The sequence below is a fragment of the Ceratosolen solmsi genome, unplaced genomic scaffold (genome assembly GCF_000503995.2).
Source record: "Ceratosolen solmsi marchali unplaced genomic scaffold, CerSol_1.0 scaffold58, whole genome shotgun sequence".
Classification (NCBI taxonomy): Eukaryota; Metazoa; Arthropoda; class Insecta; order Hymenoptera; family Agaonidae; genus Ceratosolen; species Ceratosolen solmsi.
The window spans coordinates 571464-581297 of record NW_011948447.1 but is presented as its reverse complement, the minus strand read 5'-3'; positions in this window follow the sequence as shown (position 1 = coordinate 581297).

Genomic DNA, 9834 nt, shown 5'->3' with positions numbered 1-9834 from the left:
TACGAAAATATCGAATAATATCGGAAATGAATAAAAAATGAAAGAACAAATTTTTAACTAGTCATAAAGTGAATGTAAAAGCCTCTCTGTGTTTGACGAGAGGCCTTTATTTAAAACAGTAAATAATTATAAAGTAAAAAATAAAAGAAATAAATCAAGTCTCCTCTTCCTTTCTTGCAGAGAATAATTATTCTATAATAATCATCAATTGAACGAATACACTAAATGTAAGCGAGAGATATTCTAATTAAAGAACAAGATTCAACGAGTGAAGGAAGTAAATGTTCCTCTACAGCATTTAAGAATCAAACAACTCATTTTATTGACCGAACATTAAACACATAACTAACATAAACACACTAATATAAACAGATTTGGTATCGCAACAAAATAAAGCACGCAACTAAACACACAAATAGTCTTTGGTATTACAAGGGAAAGGTTACTGAGGCTGCCATATATTTTGTGACTAGCTGATAGTTGAATATTGTAAATTAAATCTTTGTACATAAAGTAGATAGTTCTATTGTAAGTAAATTAATTAAATTAATCGAATAGTATATATTATAAATTAATGTAAGTTGATTAAAATATTGGATTGTTTTGTTTCATTCATTTGTTTGTGCAAATACTAATATGTGTTTCTCATTAATAAGATTTAATGTTTACGACAGTTATTGCGCAAGATTGTTTTTTGTCTAAAACTAAGTTATCAATTATTCATTTGATGTTTAAATTGTCATTAACGTTCATCTGACATTTGAACTATCGCTAAATGGTTATTCAATGTTTTGATAGTCATGAACTGTTGATTTGACATTGTGATCATTAATTATGGTTTATAATCATAGTATTTCTTTAAGAAACTTAAACTGATCAAACTAGACGGAAAAGGCCATACGGACGAGCTCTTCCATGCTCGTATTAAGTGTATATATTAATTATATAAAATAAAATAATATTATATAAATATCAGAGAAATACTTTACCCACAAAATAATATACTTTTTACATAAGTCAAATTATATACAGTTTATAAAATAGAGATGATTTAAATACAATTGAATATAAATTTTGTTATTATTTATATTCATAATGAAAATTTTATTTAAGAAATAAATTAATAATACGTTAAAAATGATTTTCAATGATTTTATTATAAAATTTGAATAATCGTGAATTAAAAAAATAATTATTATTTTATACTTTAAGATTAAGTGAAATAAGTTCTATATTATTTTTAATTGCTAAAAAATCTATGTCTTTCCCTTTGAATACCAAAACTCTTAAGATTTTAATAAATACTGCGATTGGAGAACTAATATGAAAATGATAATGTTAATAAATAAAAATATTATAATACATCGTAAATATAGTGGAAAAAACAAAAACATTCATTTCAACCACCACATTATAAAATCATAAAATTCAAATACATAAAATACAATAAAAAGTAATAAAAATAAAGTAAAGAAAAGTAAAATTAATAAGAGAGTAAAACATTTACAAATTCACCGAAGATTTGAGCTTCCTCTATATGAACTTGAGTCAAGGGATTTTAGCCGCTATAATAAAGACAATTAATACAATAGGCAGTATTAATTTCTAATGGAATCGTATAATTTTCTACATTCCTATATATTCACCTATACTCTGAAACCTCTAACATTTGATTACATTTTTGCTCGAAAACATTGATCCAAATGCGTTTTCAGTATATCGGATGATCAAAGTGCAACTTTTACTTTATATACAGTCTAATATCGAATCAAAAAATTTGTTTGACTTCTTTTCGGTATAGTTTTGAGCATGTGGTTATCGAATTTACTATAAAACACTGCTCAAAAATTGATTAAAATTTTTACAAATATACTTTGTTTATTCAATGATAAATATTTTAAAATGTCAAAAAATTCCTTTATGGGCCAATTAAATCTTTTAGATGTATATTGTTCTTGTCATTGTTAGTATGGTACAAAGGCAATTATGTAGAAATAAATTTTCTCAACGGTTTGTATGTTTTATTATTAAATTATAGCATATACTTATATAACTCTGCAAAAATTAGTATTAAAAATAAATGAAAATATATTAGAATGAAAACTATAATCTTGCAATATAATAACTAAATATATAACACTCGTTTAAAAACATTTATCCTGAAAATCGATGTTTACCTTGCTTTTTCTCTTTTTATTTTTTCATTTCAATAACTATTTAACGCAATACCATGAAGAATTAAATAAAAAATACTATAAACATTTATAAATTATTTATACGAAAAATTCTATGGTTAAACAAAAGTATTTGAAACTACGATTTAAAAAAATTGTCTTAAAATTTTATTAAACCAAATATGATATACTTGCAATTTTTACAATAATGACTTATTATTGTTTATTATTAATATTTATTATTAAAATACAATTATAAAAATACTCGAAAGAATATTTGTGTACTTTTAATGTTGAATGAATAAGCATTAATTTTTTTAATGCTTTTGATTAACTTTTAATAAGCATGCACATACAATTAAGTAAAATAATATTTTTACTCAAATATGAGAATAGAGTCTAATGCTTAGGTTTAAGTGGTTTTGTGATTTTATTTCTGTATTTAATTATTTAAAAAATGCAACATTTTAACGGGTGTAGTATTTATAAATATATTTATCAATATAAATATTATAAAAAATAAAGAAAAACAAATATTTACTTGTATTAACAATTACTAATATTAGCAATTATTTACTTTTTAATATTAAATATAATAATTTTAAATAAAATGATAAGTTAGAATTTATTTAAGCATAACTTTTTAAAAATAGTTTTAAAGATAAATTTTAAACTTACGAATAAAAACCTAAGAGAAGAGAGAAAGAGAGAGAGATATATGAGATAAAGAAATAGTGATAATATTTTAATTATGTAGTACTGAAATATTTTAAACGATCAATTAAACTATTTAAAGTTTAATTATCCATAAAAAAAATCCTTCAATAAAAACAAGACGTAGATATAATTACAGTATATCAATTTCAATTATTGAAATTACTAAAATGAAATAAATAAATAAGCAAATAAAATGCATGTCAATGTTTTGAAAAATGTATAAACAAAAATTAAGCTCTTTACTGTATAATAAACTGTTAAGATAATTGAAAAAGAAATGTTTGAGGAATTGTTGTCAATTCAGTTATAAATATATTTGATCAGATTCCATATTATTAATTTTGCAGTTTAATGCAAATCGAATTCATAATGAAGTAGCAAACAATTAACGTGTAATTACTATTAAATGTATTAGGAATCCAATGTATTGAAAGTTTGAATAAAATAATTTTTTCGTATTAAAATATATTTAGGTGAAAATACATAAACATATACTTGTAAATTCCAACGCTTAAATATAAAAGTATGCATGCAGATATGCACACATGTATTGACAAAAGTATATGTTCAATTTTAGTTTTTTGTTCACGCTTCCGAAGGGGTATGCAAAAAAGAACATTTATCTTAATATTTTATATGGTTATTGATTAGTAAACAAAACTATGAAGAAGCAAACATAATTTTATTAGTCAAATACAATGTAATCAACATTAAAAATACATATAATATTGTTCCTAATTTGTTCAATCGCAGTGAATTGCAGAAAGTAATAAGTTATATTTATTATTATTACATTTTCTGAAATTAAATATATTATATTTATATTTTTATGGATATGATTATTTATACAAAGTGTGGGCATGAACATTGCTAATTCTCTAACATTTATTATGTGAACTATTGCGCACGCATTTTATGCTAATGTATACTCAAGCTTTGTAGCTTTACTTTTCGAAAAGCGTTTTAATATAAAATATTAGTCTATTTACGTAGTAAATCCATGCAGTGGTTTCTCAGAAAAAAAAATTGTATCACATTTTTTCTTATATACTTTCCAAATTTATTTAAATTTTCAATCCTTTTTGAACAAACGTATAGGATGCTTTAGAATTAGTAAATTGAATTCTTTCTACTAAAATGAGCTGTTTATTGTATTTAAAATTAAATTATCCTGATGAAATCTCAATCCCCTTGACTACAAGTTTTACATTTAAAAAGATAAATTATTGAATGATAAAGTAAAAATAAAAATATTGTAAAGAATATAAAGAAAGAAGCAAAATAGTTATCAGCCATTAAAAAATAAATAATAAAATACAATTAGAGAAAACAAATACAAAAAAGAGATAAATATAGAAATAAGTGGTGTAATTAAGTGGCAAGATTAAGCAAAAAAGTATATAAAATAACAAAAACTTTTTAAATCCTAATGCTATAATTAAGGTTATGAATAATTATTTATTAAGGATATACAAAGGAATTAAATAAAGGAGGAACTATTAATTCCATATTTAAATAAATAATTATATAATCTTACGTCGGTATATCATGCATATTATAAAGTGTATGGCTACCAGGGTATATTTGATTTGATTGACTTTTGACAGTAAAAAAATTAATGAATAGATTACTTATAAAGCTTTGATACCCGTGCAACTCCAAAAATTGCCGGCTTAACCGACAGTGATTTTATTATATTTTTCCGGTGGTAGCTTCGTACTCGACCTGAAATTTTTTTCAGATTATATAATAATAAAAATTATCGACAAGACAAACATAAACAATTACGAATTTTTTATTACATTATTTATTGTAAATATATATGTATAGGAATTCCAATCGAATTTAGATATGCAAGAGTTCATTAATATTAATTGGATCATAATATCTATTTAGAAATCTGTTTTTATAATTTAATTTTTTATTAGATTTCTTATTATAGAACATGTTAAATATAATAAACAGATTTTTTAATTATTAGAGGATACTTCAAATTTGTAAAAATTTTAAAGCATAAATTATGTACTTAATTTGTATCGAAAATTATATTGTGGGACTTAAATAAGTTATTGTTAAAACATCGAAAGATATTTTATATGGTTTATTATTAAAATTGAAAGTGCGATTATCGAACCAATTTAAAAACGAATAGAAATAGTTAAATGTAATATCATGTTTCTTATTTAAATGTAAACAGGATTGAACGTTGAGTTCCAGAAGCTGAAAAATCCACCGGCAGTTTGTGATATATTTAATAAAAAAGAATAAGAAAATGGTTGTGTTCAAATTAAAGAAAAGAAAAAATTTACATCCAAACTTATTTTCAGGCGATAAAGTATATTGTCTAAATTTAGTGGTTTTGAGTAGTTGTAAATGTATAATGATCGAAGGCCTACATATGTATATATAATATATATACATGTGTGAATGTATGCATGCAAGTATGTATTGTTTAAAAAAGAATAATCGAGATATGCAATAATAATTTCAATCTGTGAAGAACTAATGATTTATAATGTATATGTGAAATTTTTGTCTGCCTTCACAAAATATTATATATCTGAAATAGTGCGATAGGGAATTGCGATATCCTTTTCAGGATTAAAGTCAGTGGTTGAAAGCGCTGCTTAAGCGAATATAAAAATGATTGAGTAAGAAAATTGAATAAGAGAATTGAGTAAGAGTAAAAGAAATATTGAAATATTAAAAAGGTCGATAGTATATGAGACACATACATGTGAGAACGCGAATGCAAACAACACCTATATGCATTAAATTTAAATATACATATATATATATATATGTATGTATGTATGTATGTATGTTTGTGTGTATATGTATGTGTATATTATTATTTTTGAACTTAGGATTATAATGTAGAATATTATATATATAAATATTATATATATAATATAATATTGTAAACGATTATTTCATATAATATTGCACTAAAGACATGACGAGAAAGGCGCTTATATTTAAGATATTTATAAAAAAATTTAAGTAGGCGGTAGAAAGAAAAGCAGAAAGAATGGAAATTAAGAATGTTGAAAGAACTAAATGGCACAAGGATATTATATTTTTATTAAATTTGTTTGAGACATGTTCAATAACTTTATAGTATTTTCAAAAGTACATATTTTTAATAACTATGTCTTAAATATTAATTTTATGGAACATGTACTTTCAAAGTAACTTCATGTTTTACGCCCTAATAGCATGAATTTATCATATATTTATAATTGATAAAATAAATATTATATACATAATTCAATTGTTAAAGCGATTATTTTTATGCAATAATAATGGATATATATTTCAATTCACATGTGACTGTCATGTTACTTCACATGAATCAATGACTAAAATTCATAGCATTTGTTTAGAAACACTAAGTATTGCAATGGAATTGAGCAAACATTCAATCCAAAGGATAAATAGGGTTATTAAGAAATGATAATTAGTGTTCTATGAAAGCTATAAATATTTTATATTTATTGATTTTATCTTTGTTTTATGCATTATCATGGTTAGTAAGAATAGATTAACTTTCTAACTATCGCTATTATTTATTTTTAATAGTTTGAACAAAATTATCGTGATATTATATAATAGATTTAAATTCATAAAAAAATCATGAATCTAATGTAAAGATTTCTGACACTCTAGACAAAAAAATGTAAACATATAAAATAAAAGAATTAAATCTATATTTATATGTACACGAAATTAATTGATTAAGGCGGTTAAAGAATTTACATTGAATTATTAGTTTATATATTTTATAATTATATTACACGCTAAGACCTATTATATAATTTATTCTATTACCTTAGACAAATTAGATATACCTAATATATATGGAAGTTTCAGATAATGTATCTTTGGGTGCTTTTATAAATATTTGATCATATTTTTCTCAATTATTTAACTAATTGAATACAATCAGTATAAGTATTTTTCATATTATGAGAAAAATTATACTATCATTAAGATGATCTTAGATAACCTTGTGCCAGTTTTTATTTAATATTAAAAATTGATATTAAATGTTATGCTGCGATTATTCAATTATGACAGAGAAAAAATTTATTAAACGCAAATGACATATTTTCAAGGGAAAACAATGTCATTATAATACAATATATACAATTATACAATGTATATAATATTATTTGTTCTTATTGTGGCCTGTATTTATTTATATTTTGAATTGATCATTATTTTCTTTTTCCTTCTTTTTGTCCTTATGCTTTCTTCAATCATATTGGACTTTTTGACAACGAATATGTATATTAATGTATACATCGAATCAATATGGCTTTTTAAATATTTTTTGGGCGTTCTTTTTTTAATTGTACGTACTTCATGATCTTTAATTTATTTGCCGATTATTATTTTACATTACTTCAAACAAAATTAATCTTGAAACCATATATTTATTAAATTTATAGCTAAAAAACGAGACAAATTTTTGTTTTTATAATTATGAAAAAATATTACTTAATAAAATAAAATTATATATATATATATTATTATATATATATTATATATATATATATATATATATACTGATAAACGATTTAGAAAAATAGAAATAATAGTATGACTGCTTATTTAAAATTAAACTGAAATGGTTCAGTAATTTATTTGATATATTAGTGTTTAATTAATAGATATTTTATTCACAAATAAATTTTTACTAAAATATTAAATACTTTAATAAAATTACTTTTCATTTCTTATAAATTTTAATACAAATTGTTTTTAGTACATAAAACGATTTAAGGAAATTCCAAAAATATGCATAATTTTTATATAAAAATATTGGAATTATATTATATAAATACACATAATAAATTTGATTTTATACAAAAACCAAAATAAAAAGGATAATAATTGAACATACAAATTTGTAAGTAAAAAATTAATGAAACATTATGTACTTACATGATTTCAACATATATTTTTTAGTATCTATGCACTTACATACGTAATTCGTAAATGGCTCAAGATTCAGCAATTTTCAAACTGAATTGACTTATTGTAATAAAATTGTAATAACCTAGCAATTTATTTAATTTATTACACATATATCGTGTATGTCTTTAAATTATTTGAAATACCATATCGAAATACCAGTAAAATACCTGAAATACCAGTCGGTATCAAATTAGTATGATTAAGTTTGAAACCAGAATTGAATAGAATATACCTATTATAAGCTACGATAGTCAGAGGTACTATAATATAAATATGCATGCTGATAATTTTATTCAATTATGAGATTTAAAACTTCATTTCAGCTGAAAAAATATCAAAAATTATTTACGGTACAGTAAAATATTCAAAAATTAGAATATATGTATATATACGGAAAAAGTACGTTTTGACTTTGTATTATTTAATGTTATTTTTAAATACTCCTTCACCTTAACACTTTATAATAATTACAATATAATCAGAAAATTTTTAATATTAAAGCATAGTATCATTCGTCAGCCATTTTTAATGCGTATTTTAAAAAATAAAACTATTTGTTACCATTTTTCATTTGCAATTTTTTCTTTTTGTGTGTTAGGTCTAACGTGAAGGCAACGTTTATGCATGACATGATAACATAGAATGTTTCCATTTGTGGCGAATGATTATCTTTTTCATTTTTAGTTTATATATATAATATAATAAAAAAGGCAACATTACTATGAGATTGTATTTATTAAATATCTTGTTGATCAACATGTTATTAGTGACAATATAAAAAAAAACGTGCAAGTAGATCTATGTGATACATTTACATTATGTGACGCACATTTCCGAAAAGCGAAATATGAGTACTAATAATTGTTTATTTTTATTTCAACCATTATTAAACCTCTATATTATATTTTTAAGTTATAATTTTTATTTCATTGTAAGTGATATAATTTATAGTCGTTTACTGAACTTTCGTAACATCTAGAGTAAATAAAATAAAAAGGTGAAACCTGCATGTGGACTTTAAAAAATTGACGTTGTGACATTAACCAAACATGTTTAATACAGATGGTAAGACCCACTGGTTGAGGTCCCACTTATCTGAGTAAATTATGATTAATATATAGTATGTAAAATTTATACTTATGTACTTTATTCACCTACAATTAATTTTATACTCCTCTACCTGTCGACACTTTTGAATACTTTTATTGATCATAAGGAATATTTATTTTTAGAATCATTAATGTACGAAATTAGTTTTATTTAAGCTTCATAATTTTTCCAAGTAATTATTGATATTTAATACATTCGAATTAAAAAACATAAATATTTAAATTGCCAGCTCGTTTGTAGTATTCTTAGTGTTTCCATTCTAAAAATACAATTACATATCAAATCGCATTATTCTTCAATATACACGTGAAAAGTATTTGCAAATTTCCCCAATATTTTCATATTTTATCTTTTTTCATGGCCATGATATGATATATTACAATTCAATAATTTGTTTATTACAATCTCAACCATCTGCATTACATAAAACGATTTAAGGATATTCCAAAAATATGCATAATTTTTATATAAAAATATTGGAATTATATTATATAAATACACATAATAAATTTGATTTTATACAAAAACCAGAATAAAAAGGATAATAATTGAACATACAAATTTGTAAGTAAAAAATTAATGAAACATTATGTACTTACATGATTTCAACATATATTTTTTAGTATCTATACACTTATATACGTAATTCGCAAATGGCTCAAGGTTCAACAATTTTTAAACTGAATTGACTCATTGCAATAACATTGTAATAGACTTGAAATTTATTTAATTTATTACACATATATCGTGTATGTCTTTAAATTATTTGAAATACCATAAATATGAACTCTAAATACATTAGATTATTATTCTGACGATCATTAGTATCATATTAAAATTATAATTAGAT